Raw genomic sequence first — 21,082 nt, forward strand, 5'->3', positions numbered from 1 at the left:
TATAGGAATGTTGACTGACTTGACCGAAATGTGTAATATATCTTAAAGACCCAATGGTTCACATCCTTTTTACTCTATCACTCTTGATTAGGGGTATTCCTAATTTCTCAGATAACAAAGACTAGAGGCCATGGGTGTGCAGGGCACTACCCTGTCTTGGCTGACCTCTTTTGTTTTTCAGGTCCATTCTCATCATCAGAATTTCTCCACACCACACTGTTGATCCCCAATATTTAACCTAGGGTGCCAGCGATCAATTCGGGGGAGGGGTTATTATGAATGTATACATTAAGTAATTGACGACTACTATGTTTGGAGTAATCATGTAAATTTGACAACCAAAATATGATACAATTGCGGGTCTGTTATGTATTTATACAGGTGTTACCTGTCTGCATGTATCATTATGGTCAATATTATTGAGTCCTGAGGCAGGTGGTCCAAGTTTATGTTTAACACTAAAACGTGTCAACATACAATTTGATACTAAATATGATAAACGGCTGTATGCAGCAAGTATCAGGCATCCAGCATATTGATTTTAACGGATTAGTACTTTGTAGAGACTAATGTTGATGTCTTCTGTCTTTCCTCTCGTGTTTTGATTTTATGTTTTTTTAAATTACTTTGATTTTGATGTGATTTCCTTTTCATATTGTGATGGTTTTAATTGTATCTTACATCAATGATTTTAAATAGTGAGGCTTAATATGAGATAGGATTTGTGTTGTGATAATTTATACTGCCACATGATTTTTAATCATGATGTGTGATTGATATATGCAATATTAAATATTTGATTAACTTCATTATATGTGGCACTGATTTCTGGTTAACCTTGGGGGACAACTGAGTGTGGATTATTGAGGATGGTAGTGAATGCCTGCTTGAGTGGGTGTAATTTGAATTGATTTCCAAAGGGAGATCTATTTAACTTTTTAAAGACAAAGTGTGCCAGGGCGCACCCTTTGCCCACCGTTCTCTTTGATTTAATTTCCTCTGTGCAGTCACCGTTGGGGCCTTATTAGACCTTCACCGAGACATCTGGATGCATCTGCCTTAACAAGGATAACAATGGTTCCTCCACCCCCATTCAAGCCATAATGGATCAGAGCTTTGACCGATTAACAGCATCAAATGCGCTACTCAGATACTCTCCTCTTGTCTTTAGTATATTTCCCAAAAAATAAATATATTTTTCGTTTGGAAAGCCTGGAATGACCTATCAACACATATCATAGCTGCCTCTTCCATTCCTCAAATTCTACAAGAAATTAAAGTTTTTTTAACGGACCCCCACTCACCAGCCCCTAGGTGAGCCAGACCTGCGCCTGCTTACAGCGCCGGGATACACTCCTGGGTTATAGTGCGCTATACAATACAAATAACATGACATAAAACATTACGTAACTGTTAGACCTGACATCCTTGTGTGGTTCTCCCCCAAACATTTTGTCTTCACTCCTACTGTTTGGCTAAATTCATTTTTGTTGGCCTTAGGACTCGGAACACTTTTCCATTGCTAACCAGTACTAAGGTGCTTGTACTCTCTCACTTAAACATGATAGAATTGGCTTACATCCACTAGACACATTTTATTTACCTATATGACCCTAGAATATGGTACCACGAGTACTCAGGGCCTGTACGTTAAATGCTCCTAGTGGGCCTGCAGTACTCATTGTGCTCCGTGCTACAGTAGCCCTTCAAAACATGCAGCCTGTAGTGCAGTTTTAAACTTCTATTTTGACCTGGCAAAATAAACCTTTTGCCAGACCTAAGCCTTCTGTTTTAATACATGTGAGTCACCTCTAGGGTAGGCCCAAAACAGCCCATAGGGCAGGGTGAATTATATTTAAAAAATAGGACATGTGTTTTTAGGTTTTCCATATCCTAGAAGTGAAAAACTCCTAAATTTGTTTTTCACTACTGTAACGCCTACCTTTCCCATTGAATTACCTTATTACATTTATTAAGTGATAATGTTTGATTGGGAGCAGGTAGGAATGTCAAGTTTAAACTCAAATGAATTGTAAATTAAAACCCTCTTTAATGGTAAAGTTACATTTTAGAATCAATCATTTTTATTGCGTGGTAGCATGGTAGTAAGTACTCAGCTTAGCTGCCTACATCAGGGTGCCGGCAGAGTGGAAACAATTTAGAAGTACACAGCGTTCAGGTCTACATCCCGGAGGACGACCTCGCGATGAGTTCAAGCCTTAGTCAAGTATTAAGGCACCCAGCTAAGATACCACTTTTATAAGAAATCAGCAAAACAAAGAAAGGGAGGGCCTGAGTACATGATCGATGTATAAGATCAATGAGATACAGTAGTCGTTTAGATTTATCCCCTCCTTGCCGCGTCGGTATAAAACCCGATTGGTCCCGGTCTACAATATCATCCATAAGGGGGCTAAGACGTGCAGCTAAAACACCTGCAAACAATTTCGCGATAATATTAAGGAGCGAGATTGGGCGGTATGATCCACAATCTTTGGGTTCTTTCCCGGGTTTAAGGATCACAGAAATTACCGCCTCAGACATTGTTGGAGTAATTTCCCTGGTGTCCAGGAAGGAGTTAAAAAGTCGCATTAAAAGGGGAGCCAGTTCCACACAAAATGTTTTATAAAACACAGCCGGGAAGCCATCCGGACCCGGTGACTTAGCTACTTTTAACCTCGATATCGCCGATATGACCTCTTCTATGCGAATGGCTGAATCCAAGTTATCAGCCGAAGATTTGGGTAAGGGAGAAATATCGCAGGAGTTCAAGTATTCCCTTGGGTCACGCAGGAGGGTGTCAGCCTTCGCATAAAGGCGCTGGTAAAAATTAAGAAAGGAATCGACGATAAGGGCATCTGTGGTGTGTTCCACCTCCTTCTGGTCTCGTATGGAATGGATAGCAGACATCTGCGCTTGTGCTCGTAATCTATGCGCTAATATCTTTCCACACTTATCCCCAGTGAGGTGGAATTCATGCCGCATCCTCAGGAGAGCATGCTCAGCCCTGTCTAGGTCCAGATGTTTCAGCATGCGCCGCCGAGTTTCCAACTCACTCCAAACTCTCGGAGCCCCCATCCGCTTATGAACTGCCTCCAGCTCTCCCACCTCCTTTTCTAATTCCGCGCGCTTCTCTCTGCGTAGGCACACAAATGACGCTCCAACTGCGATGAATTCGCCCCGCACCACCAACTTCAAAGCCACACCGCCGCAAGGGGCGTGTCCACCTGGTCGTTCTCAGAGAGGCAGTGTACTATAGTATCTTGGATCCGTTTGGTAACTTCCTCAGAGTGAAGAAGGGATTTGCGAAGTCTCCAGCCTGGCGGGGTTGAGCGCGAGGGGATGGTCTGTGAGGGAACGGGGGGTGATATCCGCAGCGTGCAAATTAGGGAGAAGAGATGAGGAGGCTAAAAAGTGATCTAGGTGCGCATATGTTTTGTGCACCGCTGAAAAGTAAGTATAATCGCGCTCATTAGGATGCTGTATGCGCCACTCATCACATAACCCACAGTCAGCCAACCATTGATTTCCAACCTGCGACAGTGCCCCCGTCCGATGTGACCTCTGCCCCGATCTATCCAGATCTGGATCCATTACAACATTGAAGTACCCCCAAACAAGAAGCGCCGTATCAGGAGAGGCAAGAACTTCGGACAGGGCGAGGCGCAAGAAGGGCTCCTGTCGTTCATTCGGCGCATATTAGGACCCTATTGTCAAATGTGCGTCCCCCCATTGTATCCTAACGGCCAGTAACCAGCCCTTAACTTCTGCCACCGTGGAAACTACTTTGCATTGTTAGCGCGCACTAAAGAGGATCGCCACACCATTTTTCTTGGACGGCCCAGAGGACCAGAATTGTTGTGGGAAGCACCTATCTCTCATACGTCTGGTATCTTTAGCTAAAAGGTGGGTTTCTTGGAGCAAACAAATATCACCATCAGCATTCTCCAAAAGGGAGAGTATTGCGGAGCACTTTACAGGATTATTTAACCCTCGAACATTCAGGCTAACAATTTTCAGATCCCTACCTATCGCAGCATTGGGGAGGAGAAAGGCTATGCACTCGCTCAAGACCAAATGAATCAATGCCTTTAAAGGTCATCCCATACAGTCTAATCACTTGCCAATCTTGCCTGTGAACTGATGCGGGCCCCAAAGTAACACCCAAAAAAAACCCACCCCTAGACCATAAGAAACAGCTAAAGAAGAGAAGAAAAAGAGAAAACCAGAAAACATGACAAAAGTTCGTCTCAATGGTCAGCGTCCAGGGAAACGTAGCACAGACCCAGTCTGTACCAAGTATTACGTGACTATCACTCTGAGGACCAGGGGGTAGTGTCACTGCACACAGTCGAAGTGCTTCCCCCCTCCGGCACCAGATGATGAACCCAAGTGGCCGCCTTGCTCAGTACATCAAGGGGTCCCAGGACGCTCTGTTACTTGTGCCACTGATGAAAGGGCCGCCTCCCTCTCCAGCTTGCTAGCGGCCGTGTCAGGCACGGGGCTTGGCATCGCTTTCCCGACCCGCTGCCATTCAGAGGAGCGACGTCTTCTGCGAGGGAGTGGTGTGACATCCCCTGCCAAGGCAGGGGTCTTCTCAAGACCCAGTGCATCATACGCTTCCTCCAAGGACCGAATCTGCAACAACTTGCCTTGATATTTGAAGATGAGGCGGAACGGGTGGCCCCAGGAGTAGAAATATTTTTCTCTTGGAGAAGGTTGGTGAAAGGCTTAAAGTCTCTGCACTTAATCAATGTGGAGGCAACCAAATCTTGCAAGAGTATAGGTTCGTGACCATGGAACTGGATTTCATTAAGGGCTCATTCCCTATGTAGGATGCGTTCCTTCAGTTGAAACGCAGACGAATATATCAGGCGGGGAGCTTTAGCACCACATGGAAACCCTACTCGGTGGACACGATACATTTGTATCTCCTGTACCTCCTCGTCCCCGAGGATCTGTAGGAACAGGGCGCTGATGTAGGCACGGAGGTCATCACCTTCCCCTTTCCAAGGGACCGCTCGGATCCGGATATTATTACGTCTGGAGAGGATCTCCAGGTCCTCCGCATGGGTTTGCAGATCAATGTTCTGTTCCCGAAGGCGTAACATCTTTTGCTGCAGCTGGTGTAAGTCGTCCTCCCTACTCATATCGTGCTCCTCCAAGGTCGCCACCCTTTCTCTAATGCCATCAACATCACGCCGAACCTCTCGCAGGTCCGCAGAGAGCTGGGAGCGTAGTTCCTGGATGTCATCCTTGATAGCCGAGTAGAGCTCAATCATAAAAGCCTTAGTCGCCGGCGTATCATCGCCTTCCATTGGTGGTGCCCTGGCCTCAGGCTGTGGAGCCGAGTGTCCTGTTGATTTCTGCAGAAGGTCCTTTAGGGATTTCTCTTTCCTTCCTCTGGCCGACGACATGATGGCCCAAGGAAACCTCCGCCCAGTACCCCTCTTGTCACAGTATGATAGATGAGAGTAGCGTACCAGTCTTCACAACAACACCGGGTTCACGCTGTCAGGCTAGGCCAAGTCAGCCAGGCACCGTCTATGCGTAGGAGGAACTGCACGCGTTGCTCTGTTCTGCGGGACTGCGTCAGCTCCGTAACTCTCCACGCACACTGCCTACCTCGGGCCGGCCAGGACTCCTTCCAGGACAATATCTTCCTGCCCCTCAGCCGTGAGTCAACAAGAGGATTACGGTTGCTACAGCGGGCCAACTGGGTGATAGGGCAGTGGTACTATGCAGCGACCAGGCTGTACTAAGCTAATATGGGAGCTCACCCCACATCTAACAGGCCTCAGAGTCCAATCAGGGTGTGGGGATGTACTGCTACTGTCACTAGGCGACTCTCCAGCAGTCTGCCTCGTGGGCACTCGCTCGGATAAGGGTCACTTGCCGGGGCCTCACCGGGGGAAGCCCCACTCACGCTGCAGTTCCTTGATGTCAAAGGGCGATCCCGAGTACAGCACCTGAGCACAGTAGGCCACACGCTCAAGCCCGCAGTGCGCCAGACTTCAGCAAGAAAGGCACTACGTTCACCAGCATGCAGGGAATCCACCGGGGACCTCCACGTAGGCCTCCAAAATCAGCCGTTCCACTTGCCAGGCCCACCCGTATCACCCGTAGCAGAGTGAGGCCCGAGTCTGCTTGTTAAGCCGCTGACACCAGGAGGGGGCCCACCAGGGAAGAGACCCCTCACCCCCGGCCCACAGGCACCAGCAGCGGTCTCAACAGCACTCTACTCCGTCCACCAACCTACGGTCCGAGTCTCGCTTCGGCAGGCCTCACCCCACACTCCCAGCCCGCCGCTCCTCACCTCCGAGACTCTGGGGGGATCGCCGTCTCCGTCAAAGCCGCTGTACAGAGCCACACCATAGCTCGAGGGCACTCCACAGCAGCAGGGACCCAAGCAGGGGGATCATTTGCAGACAGCCTTTCGGGGCCTCCAGGCACATTCACCTCCGGCAGCTATCGTCCGCAGGCCCAGCCAGGACGCAACAGGCGAGCTCAAAATGGTGCCATCCCCAGATCGCGCCTCACCGCAGTCCCGCCAGCCGTGCCAAAGCTCTACTCCACCTCCTGTGAAGAGCCCGCCAATGAGGCGGGTGTCTGCGTCCTCCATCAGGCACTCCCGGCACGGGATTGCACCGGGGGTCTATGATGGTCACAAGCCCGCTCCCAGCCCGCCGGGCGGCCGCGATGCTGGGGCCGGGAAGGTCACAAAAAGCAAGCAAGGCCACAGACGCCTGGAAAAGAGGCTTGCCTCCGGTATCAGGATATCTTCACAAGCCAGCACACTCGTCAGTAAGCACTGATGGGCGCCAGAATGGGTGATAAGACAAAGCTGAGAAGCGCGGCGCCGGAGGGATAGGAACACATGTCCTATCTCTCCACCATCTTTGCCATGCCCCCCCTAAAGTTAAATTTTAAGTAACAATTCTGAAAATGCCACTTTTAGAAAGTTCCCATTTTCTTGTCCTAACCATTTGATGCCTGCTGCTGGAGTCCTCGTTCACATGATCCTGCTGTTAGGCTTTGTACTTTCCTCCCAGATAGTGAGATAATAGGGCTTAGGTGTGGGCAGGATGGGCCATCATAGCAGTATGGGTGGGGGTTGGGCTGTTCTTGGCTAAACTTACACTTCAATAGCAGCTGCATCCAGTGCACACAAAGAATCTGACACCAGTCTTTTGTCACCCTATATTCCTTAAAAGCTGTCAGGGGAAGAGAAGACCTTTCCAGAGATACATGTGGGAGCAGGCCAGGGTGTTTCCCCACTTCAAAGACATACCAGACCACCAGATATAAATACTCTCAGAGTCAATTTTCAGAACACTTGTGGGCCCGTGGACACTATGGAAGAACTGCCCCAGTGCCAGAGGATAGCCCTGCTGCTTGAGGATTGCTTTGCTGTCTGAGAAGGAAGCCTGGTCCTGCTCCCTTCATCCCAGGCTGCTTGAATGACTCAAAGGGTCATTTGGCTGACCTCATGGGGCCCTTTTATGTATAGGGCGCACTGTCCCTGTTTGCACCCGGCGCACCTTAAAACAGGTGCACTGGGCACAAATAGGGAAAGTGCGCCCTATTAAATAGAATGTGCTGACCCCAGGGCAACTGCAAACTTGTGCAGTCCTGGGGACAGCGCATTCAGGTGAAAAATTGAGTAATTTTGAAGCAGCCGCTCCGTGGTTCACTGTGTAGGCAACAACCTGCCTGCACTTTAAACGGGATTAGAGATCACCTTGCAGGCAGGTGCAGTGTGTGACTGCACCCACCTGCAAGGGGATGTCTGGGGTTTACACTGGAGCTCCTTCCCCCCCAGAGGACTGCTATCAGGGCCACCTTTTAGGTAGCACACTTTCAATGCACCTCATGACAGCTTCTTTGCCTCTGCACCCACATCTATAATATGGCGCAGGCGCAGAGGCAAATGGATTCCCCTGCAAATGAGGAAAGGCCCTGTTGGGAAGGCGCTGGCGCTGTATGTGGTCCAGCACTTTCAGTATTACAGATGGGGCCGCATAAGCGTCTACAGCCCCTTCTGTAATACCAAAATGCCCCTAGGGCGCTCAAAGTGGGTGCATATGTCCATTGCGTTCCGAGGCACTTTGTGTAATAAGATATCAAGGGCAAGTCGATTTTTCATTACCATAGCACGCATGGCAACCATTTCTGTATTCACCAATAAGAATCCTCCAGCGGTGCTTGTTGACATGCAATCCACTACATTTGAAAGTTTTCTAATTTTATTTGCATTCAGAGATATTCCAAAAATGTCACCCATAATTGCAGTCCAAGATTCTCTCTTACTACGTGCTAAATGACTACTTAAACTATGTACACCATCTTCTCCTCTATCCATGTGAAAAATCTTTGGAAAGACATAACATGTGCCATACCAATGGTCTGGCAAACGATAATATGCCGTGTTCCCACAAATGAAATACAGTCCTACAAAGACTGGATCTCTTCCACCTTTAAATCCCAATCCTCCCATGATCCGGTATGTATCATGGCACTCACTATTCCCTAGAAAATAATTGTCATACGCTGTCTGATTCCTTCTTATACACAATTTCCCTTTCTGAGGCCAATCTAAAGCCATAGTTGGACTCGTTTCCCCTCTCAAGTGTTTCTCTGTTTCTACATCCCAAACTGCTTTCTCCACATTCCCTTCTGAAGCTTTTCTTTGCATTTTCAATCTCCTTTCTTCAACCATATCTAAAAATGTCTTCTCTTCTTTCTTTAAACTGCAAGTCAAGTTATTTCTAAATATATAGTCTAAGTTTAGTTCTTTAGTCTCTAAGAAAAATTCACCTAATACCTTTGCAGGTTTTACCTTGTTTAGTTTGTTAATTGCTGGTACTTTTGAAAATATAGTATCTACATTCTACATCTGAAAAATAATACTCTAATTTACCCGTTTGATAAAATAAACTAGCTATTACGCTACATGTTATTCCATATGTTACAGGAAGGTGATGATAAGTCACTCCTTCAGATACAGATGCAGGTAATTGCATACATACGTAGTAATCCCTTACATCCATAGTTTTTACATATTCATACAACAACTTTGAAAACACATTGTTAGAAAAATCTGTTATTGACCTATCTTTATGTAAATAGTTTTTATCTATTCTAGTTGGAACTACCTTTTGAACTTTCCCTATATTAGTTATGTCATCACTATGTCCTTCTAATGTATCTACAGTAACTTTAAATGAAATTAGTAGAGCAAGAATTCTCCAAAGAAGCATTAATAATCCTGTACAACAACAACACATTTTGCACCATCTTCTAAGGAAGGTACATCTACTTTTGCTACTTTCTATGTTTGCCATCTTTTCTAAAATGAGCCGTGTCTTTTGACTTAGCCTCTTCTACTTCACAACTAGTTTCTAATCCAAGGCTTCTAAGCACCTACGTGGTTCTACCAGTTTTTGTCTTTTTCAGTATTTTATTGTTTTTCCATCAGTAACTTCCTTGTCTCATTCAGTTTGGCATCTCATCATCTTTCACTTTTCTCTCGTTTTCAGCATACAGGTTGCCCTTAACATCCGCTTCTTCTCCAATATCGGACAAGATAACTCTCAGGATTTCCGATTCTTCGTCTTCCTCAACCACTTCCTGTACAACCACCTCTGGATTTCCTTGGCCTCTTCCTTCACTTCAGGCAGGGCCACATATGTCCATTCCAGTGATTTATACTTCTGGTTAGGTTTTCTTGTTTGTTTGTTTTCTTTGACTTCTGTCTGTTCTTCTTCTTTCGATTTCTCCTGACTCGTTACTTCATTCACCTGTTAAGCTCTTGGCGAATTAACACATGTCAGTCGATATCTCAGTCTCTTTATTTTGTTTGGCCACACCTCGTCTTTTGCCGCTCTTTTCTATTTACTCCCTTTATCATTCTTTTCAGTTCTCCAAATTCTCTTTCTCAAAACTCGGCCTTCTGGTACTTCATCTTCACTTTCCTCAGACTCTGTTCCAACTTGCTCTTTACCTTCAACGAGTTCTTTTTCCACCACTTCTTTTGTTTTCCCTACTTCTGTCCCGTCCACAAATCTCCGTCACGCAATCTTCCTGCTGACTACTTGTCCCTGCTTATAACTGGATGTTGGAGTTCCCTACACCTCCTCGGAGGTCTTCCGCAATAATCTTTCCCTCTCTCTCTGTAACTGGCACCTGTCCATCTAAAAGTGTTGTTTCAGGTGGAATTTCTCTCAATCTTTCATCTGGCACTTCCTTCTCATGGATTTCCTTTATTGTCTCTCCACTGTCTTTTTCTTTGTTCTTTCCTTGTTCTTTCTTGGAAGAGTGTGCTCTTTGTTCTGTCTCTGAGTCTGAACTGGTATCAGAAATCTGTAACCTTCTCCTCAGGGAATTACTTCTGGGGACCAAAGTTAACTTTGGCTCTGTCTTCCCCCTTTCAGAGTTTTCTCCTTCTTTATCTTTTGGCTCTCCGTCATCTGACTCAGTACTGGATTCTGATTCATCAAAATACTCCTTTTCTTTATAGTCAACTGGATTTGGAACTCTCAAAGTATGACTTGTATGGATCCAGTTCTTCAATCCAGCACACTTCACAGCTGTTGTTGTAGTCAAGATGACTTGCCTTGGTTTTCCCCACCTGGGAACCAAACAGTTTCTTCTTCTGTGTACTTTTATCCTTACCCAGTCCGCTGGGCTTAGATCATGAGCTGGCTTCTTTTCAAGAGTGGTGGCATCCACTCCATCCTGATGAAACACAGAATGAACTGCGTCAGCCAGGCTTTTACAGTATTCCAATACCATGTCATCAGTTCTTGTCATCAGCTTGTTGACTGGTATAAATACATGTCTCATTGCGCGTCCCATGAGGATCTCATGCGGACTTAAACCAGTAGTTCTGTCTGGTATTGATCTAATAGTCATGAGTACCAGAGGCAAGACATCGGGCCATTTCATACCTGTGGCTAAACACATTTTCCCTATTCTGTTTTTGATTGTATCATTCATTTGTTCTACTACACCAGAAGCCTCTGGTCGGTAGGCACAATGCCGTTTTTGTCGTACATTCAATGCTTCACAAATCAGTTTTATGATCTCATTATGAAAATGTCCTCCTCTGTCTGATTCAATTGTTACTGGGAACCCAAACCTAGGTATAAATTCCCTCAACAATAATTTTTCTACTGTCATTCCATCATTTCTTCTTGTTGGGAACGCCTCTACCCACCTGGAGAATAGGCATACCATCACCAAAACATACCTCAACCTGTTACAAGGTGGCAGCTCAAGGAAATTTACTTGCATTCTGGTGAAAGGCCCTCCCTCTCGACCTATTGTTCCTAGACTCACCACTGTTTTTCTTCCTGGATTGTACTGCTGACAAATTAGACATCTTTTGACAAATACTTTCCGCCACAAGCCTGAACTTGGCATTATACCAAGTTTGTTTAAAAGATCTAATCATGGCGTCTCTCCCTATATGTCTCTGTCCCTGATACATCCGTGCCACGGCAGACATCATGCTATCAGGCATAACTGGTCTTCCATCTCGATAGACCCACACATGATCTTTCTCTCTTGGTGCACATCCTGCTTTTAGCCACTGTTTTACTTCTTCCTCTCCTGCTTCTTCCTGTAATTGTCTTACCTCATCCCATGTTCCCACAGTGTTAGTAAACATTGGGAAACAAGAAATCGACTCTTTTTCCTTTGCCCGATTGATTGAATTCTGATTTCGTACACAATATTGCGCCATGTCATTGGCGAATTTATTCCCAGTGGCAATGTAATCCCCACTACGACTATGAGCAGCACATTTTACCACAGCCAATTGCCAAGGCAGCTGTATTGCCTCAAGCAACTTTCCAACCACTTCAGCATTCTTAATGGGAGTTCCACTTGAGGTTAGGAAACCTCTTTGCAGCCAAATTTGGCCAAAATCATGGACAACCCCGTAGCCATACTGGCTATCAGTTATCACAGTCACTCTCACACTTTTCCCAATCTTACATGCTCTGGTCAGGGCAATACGTTCAGCTACTTGGACCGACCTTACTCCTTTCAAATAGGATGCTTCCATCACTGCTGCAACTGTACATACCGCATATGCTGCACTCAGCACTCCATCATCTGTTCTCAAACAAGATCCATCAACAAACATGACATAATCACTTTCTGGCAAAGGTTCATCTTTTATGTCAGGTCTTGGCTTTGTACAGAAATCAAGTACATCCAAACAATCATGATCTGCTTCATCTCTTACCTCCACATGCTCTACGTCAGGCAACAATGTTGAAGGATTCACATTCACGCATCTCACAAGACTCACATTTGTTGCACCCAAAATGACCTTTTCATACTTAGTCAGTCGGCTGTGCGTCATATACTGAGTACGACTCCTTGTTAAAAGAATCGCCACATCATGAGGCACAAACACTTTCACAGGGTATCCCATCACAATTCCTTCACTTTGTTCCAAACTTCGACATGTAGCAGCTACTGCTTTCAGACACCCAGGAAGGGCTACAGCTACTGGGTCCAACATGGATGAAAAATATGCAATTGGTTTCCTCAGTTTTCCATGCTTCTGTACTAGAACAGAGAGCGCACATCCATTTCTCTCACTGCAATACAACTCGAACTCCTTATCATAGTCAGGCATACCTAAGGCAGGGACTTCACACAATCCTTCTCTCAACTTCTTGAATGCTGCCAACTTCTCTTTATTGAAATCAATTGGATCTCTCACATCACTTATTGTCAATCGTACCAAAGGTTTTGCAATCAATGAAAAGTTTCCTATCCACTGACGACAATATCCAACCATTCCCAGAAACATTCTCACTTCTCTTTGGGTCATTGGTGGACTCATTCTCTTTATGATCCTGATTCTGTCTATGGTTATTTTCCTGTATCCTTTCTCAATGCTGTGTCCTAAATATTGGACTTCTTTCTTACAAAATTGTATGTTCGATGGTGACACTTTTAATCCTCCATCTGCCAAATGATTCAGCAAAGCTACCGTGTCTACCTCACAAGCTTCACAAGTTTTCGATGCCACAAGTAGGTCATCGAAATACTGGACTAGTACTGAATTTTCAGGCATTTCTAGACTCTCCAAAGACATTTTCAATAGCTGATTAAATATTGAGGGGCTTTCCGTATACCCCTGTGGAACTCGGCACCATGCCAAAATACGCTCGCCGAAACGAAATGCAAAAATTTGCTGACTGTCATGGTGCAATGGAATGGAAAAGAAAGCATGGCACAAATCAATCACTGTATACCATTCTGCGTCATGAGGAATCTGATATAAAATCACAGATGGATTCGGTACAATGGGACAACATGGTACAACAATTTTGTTTATCTTTCTCAGATCTTGCACTATCCTGAACTTCCCACTAGGCTTTTTCAGTCCCATTATTGGTGAATTTCATGGGCTACTCATTATTACTCTCAAAATTCCTTGTTTTATCATTTTCTCAATCACAGGAGTAACTTCTTCGATTATTTCAGGTGTCAATTTATATTGTGGGACATTTGGGTAACATACTCCTTCTTTTACAGTTATTTTTACTGGATCTACATTTCTCATCAATCCTACATCTTCTCCTGTGAAGTAACAAACTTCTGCTTTTACTGATTGTTTTAATTCTTTTGGTAATTCATCAGGGTTAAATACAGCATAGGTTCTGTTGCAGGGATTCTGCTTTTGCACAGAACTATGCGCAGGAGACCAGGACCTCAGAGAATTGTGGTGTACCAGAAAACTCCCCTCAGAACCCAGAACCCCTTATCCGACTAGCTTAGTATCCCATTCGTTAGCCTAGATCTAGCTAGGCGGTCCCAATGTATAGACAAACCAGAACAAGCGACTTAGATATTTCTCAGGAGTGGTGGGAATCCGAAATACCTGTTCGTATCTATTTGTTAGTCCACAACACAATAATACAGACACGGTAAAGTTTAAAGAGTTTATTTTATAAACCTTGCGTCCTAAGATGCAGTACTTTGGCTAACACTAGCAGGCTAACAGTACAGATCAGAACCATAAGCATTATTACAATACCATACAAAATGAAAGGAGCAATCATACTAATAATGACAGTGGTTTACAGCCACACTCCTTTCACTAGAATCTAATACATTATTATTATTAGACTATTAGAAGGTCTCTTAGGCTATCAGGGGGGACCCCATACCGTATAGATCAGCTTAGTAGAATCACATCAAAGGATCAGCTCTCGCATGCATCAGCTCTTCTGTTCGAATGAATGTAAAACCAAACTGTTCTGCAATATTAAAGACGCTTGTCCTTCAGATATTGGCAGCTGTATGCATGATATGTCTAACAAGTGGTACGATCAATCTAAACACAACACTCTGTACCTTCTAGTGACCCAGACTCGTTCTTTGCATGATGTACAGACCAAGGGCACATTTCACGGTTAAGAATGTGAAACAACAGTTTGTTATCCTGTAAGGCAAAGTCGAGTCAGCATTTCTAAAATGAATAACACATAACAACAGTGTCGTGTGCAGCGCAGCAGAAACGACAAGCTTGCTTGCTAACAATGATCTCGTTTATGCTAACTTAGTGTTGTAAATAGGGCGTGGCTTAATCCATCCTACACCCCCCATGATCGGAGCACGAACCAATAGGGATACACTTATCAAGGACGCAGAGTTCAAGTGATTTAGAACGGAACCAAGGGCATGAACTATAAGTCCATATAAGGTAAGTGTAAAGTCCGAGAATAAAAAGGAAAATAAAAAAAAAAATTGTTTAAAAAACGAAAAATTATGTCTTTAAAAATATCAGCAAAATTTTTGTAAAAATTAACAGCCCTGGATGCACCCAGGAGTGCCAATGTCAATCAGTCAAGCCATAAAGGTATAAGCACCGTAAGTTGCAACAGCTTCCAAGAGGAAATCATTGGAGCGTTCCGCAAAAGTATCCGCCATCCAATTCAACAAGGGAAAGGAACACACGTGTTCATCAAGTATCGGAGCATCCAGCACCATGATAGGACAACTGTCAGTCTCCTCGATATAACTCCTTTCAAGGAATTCAATAGCTGCCTCTCCGATATCCCAGTTACCAAGGACTCCGTGTGCAGCACCCAAAGCCATAAACCCGACACCAGAACAATCAAATTCATGAGCCACTAAGGGACACATTAGTTCATCAAAATCCGGGTCAGGTGACGCCAAGTTTGACAGGCACAAGTCCAGAGCCCATTGGAAGGGACAATCTAGGCAATGAAAGACAGGTTGCACACACGTAAAAAAGGGAAACCGGAAAGACAATCCATACTTGACGCTTAATACCGCCAGTGGTAAGGTGCCATAGTAATCTAGCATCCGGCTACGAAGATGGAGCAAGCGCAGCATGCTGTCTTGCAACTCCCTGTGTGCAGCCATACCGAAGTGCGCAAATCAACAAAAGGATCCCAGCCACCAAAGCGAGGAGCAAGGGAAACCCTCCGAAGACACTCGAAAAAATAGAATGTAAAAATGCGGGGATCACACCAAAAACAGTCTGGAAAGATGTCACGAGGCCCGAGCACACAATTTTAAAAAAATGAACAAGGCCAGTCGTAGACGAAGCATTAAAGATAGTTTGAATCAAGGTTTCAAAATGGAGGGGGAGGTCGGTATTTAAAAGAGCTTGTACCTCAGTGCGTGTGTTCGCCACATTAAGAAGAAATGTTTCACGGGACGAAGTCAACGCAACCTCTTTTTTAGACAAAAGAGCCCTTATTCTGCTCATCCTATTGAACTCTGCGTTCAAGGTTGGAATCGCTGGCCAGATGGATATATCGAGTCGGCCTTGCGGGGGTGGGAAAAGGACGTTATTACAGCAAACTACTTTTTACGAAACAGTGACTATGTAAGGAATACCCACTAGCATCCCACAGCAAGCTTCACTATTTAAAAGCAAATAACTACCGTTGGCAAGCAGCTTAAAAGAAGACGTTATAACTGGCATTGGAATCCCCTTTAGGACACAAGCTAAATTAGGAGCGTGTATATTGCAAGCGCCATGTAATTGTATATGTCTACAAACCACAGAGTGATCAGGAGCGGAAGTGTATTCTTCACCTTTTAAGTAAACCTCCTTGCCATCCCTTACGCATCTGTAAGTGAACGGAAGTGACCAAACTTCGTGCAGGAACGCATCACCAAGTTGTTCATATCTGCCAATGGCATAATGCTTCATGCACGAACTAAATTTGAACAAACTAAAAGGTAAAGTGACTAATCCGTGGATAAGCCACACGGCTGAATTCAACTCAGCTACAAAAAAAGGTAAAGGTTCTAATTTTTCAATGTGCAGCAATGCATAAGTTGCATCTTTCATGGACATGAACTGCTGTTTTTCCGTCAAATTAAAAGGAAGGAACAATGATGAAATATTCATGTAACTCCAAGGGACTTTCCCTGCCTTTAACGTTTGCAATGTCCGTGCAAACTGCATAATTGAACGCAACTGATTTTGACCATGATACAATACAGATACATCATCTTGCACAATGTCTACGACAGAAGAAACAATATTATCCAATGTATAAATTCTAGAAGACAAAGTATTAATACTACTATCTATCACAGCCAATACTTTTTCCATATTGGCCTGGTCAATAGCACGTAATCTAGAAGCAGCCTCAATTTGCGACAATTTCCAAATTTCATTGTAAATAGCATAAGCCCATCGTTTAGATCTGCCATTTACAGGACCCTTAATAAAATCATTCAAATCAATTTTTTCATTTAAGCGTGGCAAATGAAGCTTAACTGAAGTTAACGTGGAATGTTGCAGCCATGACTGACATAGCTTACCTACAGAGTAGGTAGTCACCGTGTGTGAAGATGTGAAACGAGGGTCAACCCTAAGTTGTGTATACCCTGGAGCCAAATCCAGAAACCAACGTTGACAGGAATCTGAGCTTGTTTGCCATACCAACCAACCCTCAGGAGTCAATGTTGAAATATTGAAGGTGCCATTGGAAACAAGGGACTGCAACATAGTAAGGGACAGATCTGAGTGATTTTCCCAACCAGGATAAGCACCCAGATCAGGGATCGAGGGGGAAATTAATTTTTTAGATATAGCCAACCCAAAACAGGTGGTCTGAAAAATAGACGAATTTAAAAATAAGATATGGTTTGGGATAAGACAGGCACGATGCAAAGCTTCTGTTCCTTGTACCTGCCACGGTTTAGTTCCCCAAACCGATTTAAGGTCGATAGTAGCCTTCCATACGTCATAACCTCCAATAGCCAATTCATCCATAAAGGATTTGGAATATAATAATTTTGTGTGTGTCAGTCTGACCTTAGAAGTGGGTTCTACCGCCACCTTAAAATAAAAAGAATCAGGGTTTGATACACTAAAATCCAAAAAGTATGTGAATTTTTTCAATAAAGTGGCAGAGCTGCCGGGCATAGGGACAGGACAATGTTCCCATTGAGTGAAATTAACAAAATTTCGAAAAGTATTTGCTCTGTGTAGGAAATGTGTGCCATAATGTTGAAAACAAAATTGCTCATCGTAGTTTGCAGTATTTAAATACAGATCTTCAGCATCAAATGCAGCATCATATTTTAAATCAGAAAACAGTGCTTCTATTGCTTGTACATCCCAATCATCTGAGCGGATGTTTTGTTTAACTACATCACCCATAGAAACACGAAAAACAGTTGGCACATTAACAACTTCGGTGGGACCATGAATTTGAAAGTTCACTGCATCCCATGCAATCCCATCACGTACAGGCCAGGCGGTGATGTTCACAAACGTCTGGTCTCTTTTCATGATGTGTGATGAGGAATGGGGGGCCAAAGTTCCATCAATTAATTGAATTGTAGAACGCTCATTCAGGTAGTGTCCATTGATAAGTCTAAAAAACACTACCACAAAGCCAATTGTTATGAATAAAAAAATACAAATCAGCACCAACCAGATGTAAGTCCAAGGTGCAACCAAAAAATGTCTCCTGAACCAGGCAAAAAATATAGAAATTTTGGAAGGGGCAGTGGAAGTCAATGATTCAGTTTCAAAGGAAGAATGGGACTGGGTAAGTGTTGTTGTATTTAATAGGGGCAAAGCGACTTCTGCAGGATAAGCTTACTCAGGATCACCAGGCAAACCACCAGCAGAAGGTGGCACAGGCTGATCTGAAACTGTAAGCATCTCAATGGAAACCTCAGGCACGATGATAGAGGGTGGCATCACAACAGAGTTTCTCAGCATCGAAGGGCAGGAAACCGAAGGTGTCATACTATGGAGAATCGGCCACCCTGTGTAGCTTGACATTTTCAATTCAAATGTACCTGTTACCCTTGCGTCCAGGAAGTGGGGGTAAAACAACTGTACGTGTACCCAATACTCCAAGCACCGGTACTGGTGCACGATAAGAGGGGCCAAACTGCTTCTTGTTCTCCACCTTCTCACGGACCAAGTCACCAACTCGAGGCAGCCAACCGACTACCGGAATCAGGAGCGCTTCTTCAGATGTAGAGGGCACGTGTTCCTTCGCTAGAGTGTCTCTTGCTTCTTGTAGATTCTGCAATACAGCACAGTGGTCATCTAGGTCAAAAGGCGCGGCAGCCGCCGCCATGTCTAGACCATCAAGGTCTGGAACAAACATTCTCACTCCAAAGAGCATCATGTAAGGGGTCCTCCCACCCAGAGACCTTCTAGGGAGGTTATTAAGTGCACGTTGGACGTCATACAAGTGGGCAAGCCAGTTCCGGCCTGTACCTAACACCTTGGCTGTCAACGATTGCTTTAGGTCACGGTTTATCCGTCCAACAACACTATTGCACTCAGGCCGGTATGGAGACGAAAATTTGACTTGGACCCCCAAACTTCTCATTGCTTCTTTGTACGCCTTAGAGGCGAACGCCGGGCCCTGATCAGAGTGAAGGGTACCACACGCAAAACTCCCTATAAAGACACGCAATGCTTTGATGACAGTCCTGGCATCAGCACTCCTTTGTGGCCACACCAACAGAAAACGTGTGCACGAATCCACTGCAACCAAGATGTACTTGTACGCAGTATCAGAGGTAAAAGGACCGCAGTGATCTAAATAAACACACGCAAGTGGTTGATTAGAGATATGCAGCTGCGTTGGAGGTGGACGCGCAACAGAAGAAGGTTTAATCTGCTGGCAAATGTCACAACTAAGTACATAAGCCCGCGTTTGTTTATACAAACCGTACCACCAGTAACGTTGCTGTAAAAGAGACACAGTTGCTGACACTCCAGCATGCGCAGACGCAACACCTTCGTGGGCAACCGTTATCAAATTTGGTCTGCAGTCCACGTTGGGAATCAATCTATCACCAACGTCGTTAATCCTCACTAACGGGACGTTATCAGGACTTAAGTGATAATGGTATCGAGAAGGGAAACCTCTAGGGAAGTTTGTCCCTGTCTCAGAAGCAGCAATAGCTGCCAAGATGTCAGCCTCTATCTTAGATTTTGATCTTGTAACTGCTGCTACTAAATTTGTCGCCACTGCTGTTTTAGCTGCCTCGTCAGCCAAACTGTTACCGACAGCATGGACACCAACTCGTTGGTGACCAAGAGTGTGAATTACATTCACAAGCGGCAGACTCCCTTTAAGTTCTGCCACTCGAGCCCAAAGCGTTTTATGCTTTACTGTGCCACCTTTGGAATCACGAAACCCATTCATAATCCAAAAAAGCTAATTGTCGTTGTAAGATTGAACACAATAGTAAGAATCACTCACTACAAGAGTAGTGACCCTGTGATCAGCAAACTCAAGTGCAAGCACCAGAGCACGAAGCTCCGCCAACTGCGCGGTACAATCACCCAATGACTGCGTATGCACTGCATCAGATTGGAACTCTCCATTTACGAAAGTACCGACTACAATTGCGCAAGCCGCTGAATAAGCGTGCCTTGATCCAGTTGCGGGTTGCGCCGACCCGTCAGTGTATATGACACAATGGTATTCCTCGATGGGGCGCAATGACAGAGGAGCAGGATGAACGAATTCATACTCCAAACTCTCTTGAGTCTGCAACGCCGCGTCAAAAATGTATTCGACGTCAGGCGAAGCTAAGGAGGTCGCCCATTGTATCCACCTTGGATGCAAAGCCTTAGAATTCGGTACACTAGCTTTAGTGACTGCTTCGAGAGCAGGAAACGGTGTTACCACCAGCATGCGCTTTCCTTGTGATAGCGCTCGTTCTTTCAGGATCGCCATCTGAACTGCTGTTAAGACTTTTTCAACAGTGGAAAATCGCAGCTCAGCCGAAGTGTACAGATGAGATTTGTAAGCAATGGGGACTGTGTCGCCCTCATTGAACGTTAAGTACGTGAAACCTTACGCGCCTGGAACAATTCTAATGACCAGGTTGGTGTGGTTATCACGAGTCTTTAAATATTTAGCTGTAAGAAGATCAGTTTGCAAAGTATACAATGCCAATGATTGCTCTGGCAGCCAGCAAGATCTGGTAAAAGTAGGTTGTATCAAGGCATAAAGCGTCTTGATACGCTGAGCATAATCAGGAATGTAGGATCGACCGAAATTCAGAAAACCCAGCAGGGATTGTAGTTTTTTCAGTGTCGTAGGGATACGAAGGCGTGCGCATTTCTCAAGGAATTGCGGTGCCAAGCCTCGACCCTCATTATTGAGTTTGTACCCCAAGAACAACACTGTAAACTCAGCAATGTGGGACTTCTTAAAGTTAAACTTGTAACCGAAGTCTGCAAACATAGTCACTATGTTATCCACACGAGCAAGGTGTGGAAGCAACTCGTCGTCTGTTAGATATATGTCATCAACATACGAGTATGCCTCCGGGTCTACCATCTCCAAGAGAGAGACCACGCGAGCGGCAAAAACTCCAAGGCTGTTTTTATAGCCCATCGGGAGCCTTTTGAACAATTTTTGTTTGCCACCCGAGGTGAATGCTGTCCACTCATAACTAAGAGGGGTCAGGTTATGGCAATAAAAGCCATTTGATAAGTCGAGCGTAGTTTTGAAACGTTTTCTCACAAGACTATCTACGAGAGCCAAACTATGAGTATTTTGTACCGCACACGTCC

The sequence above is a fragment of the Triturus cristatus genome, chromosome 2_2 (genome assembly GCF_964204655.1).
Source record: "Triturus cristatus chromosome 2_2, aTriCri1.1, whole genome shotgun sequence".
Taxonomy (NCBI): Eukaryota; Metazoa; Chordata; class Amphibia; order Caudata; family Salamandridae; genus Triturus; species Triturus cristatus.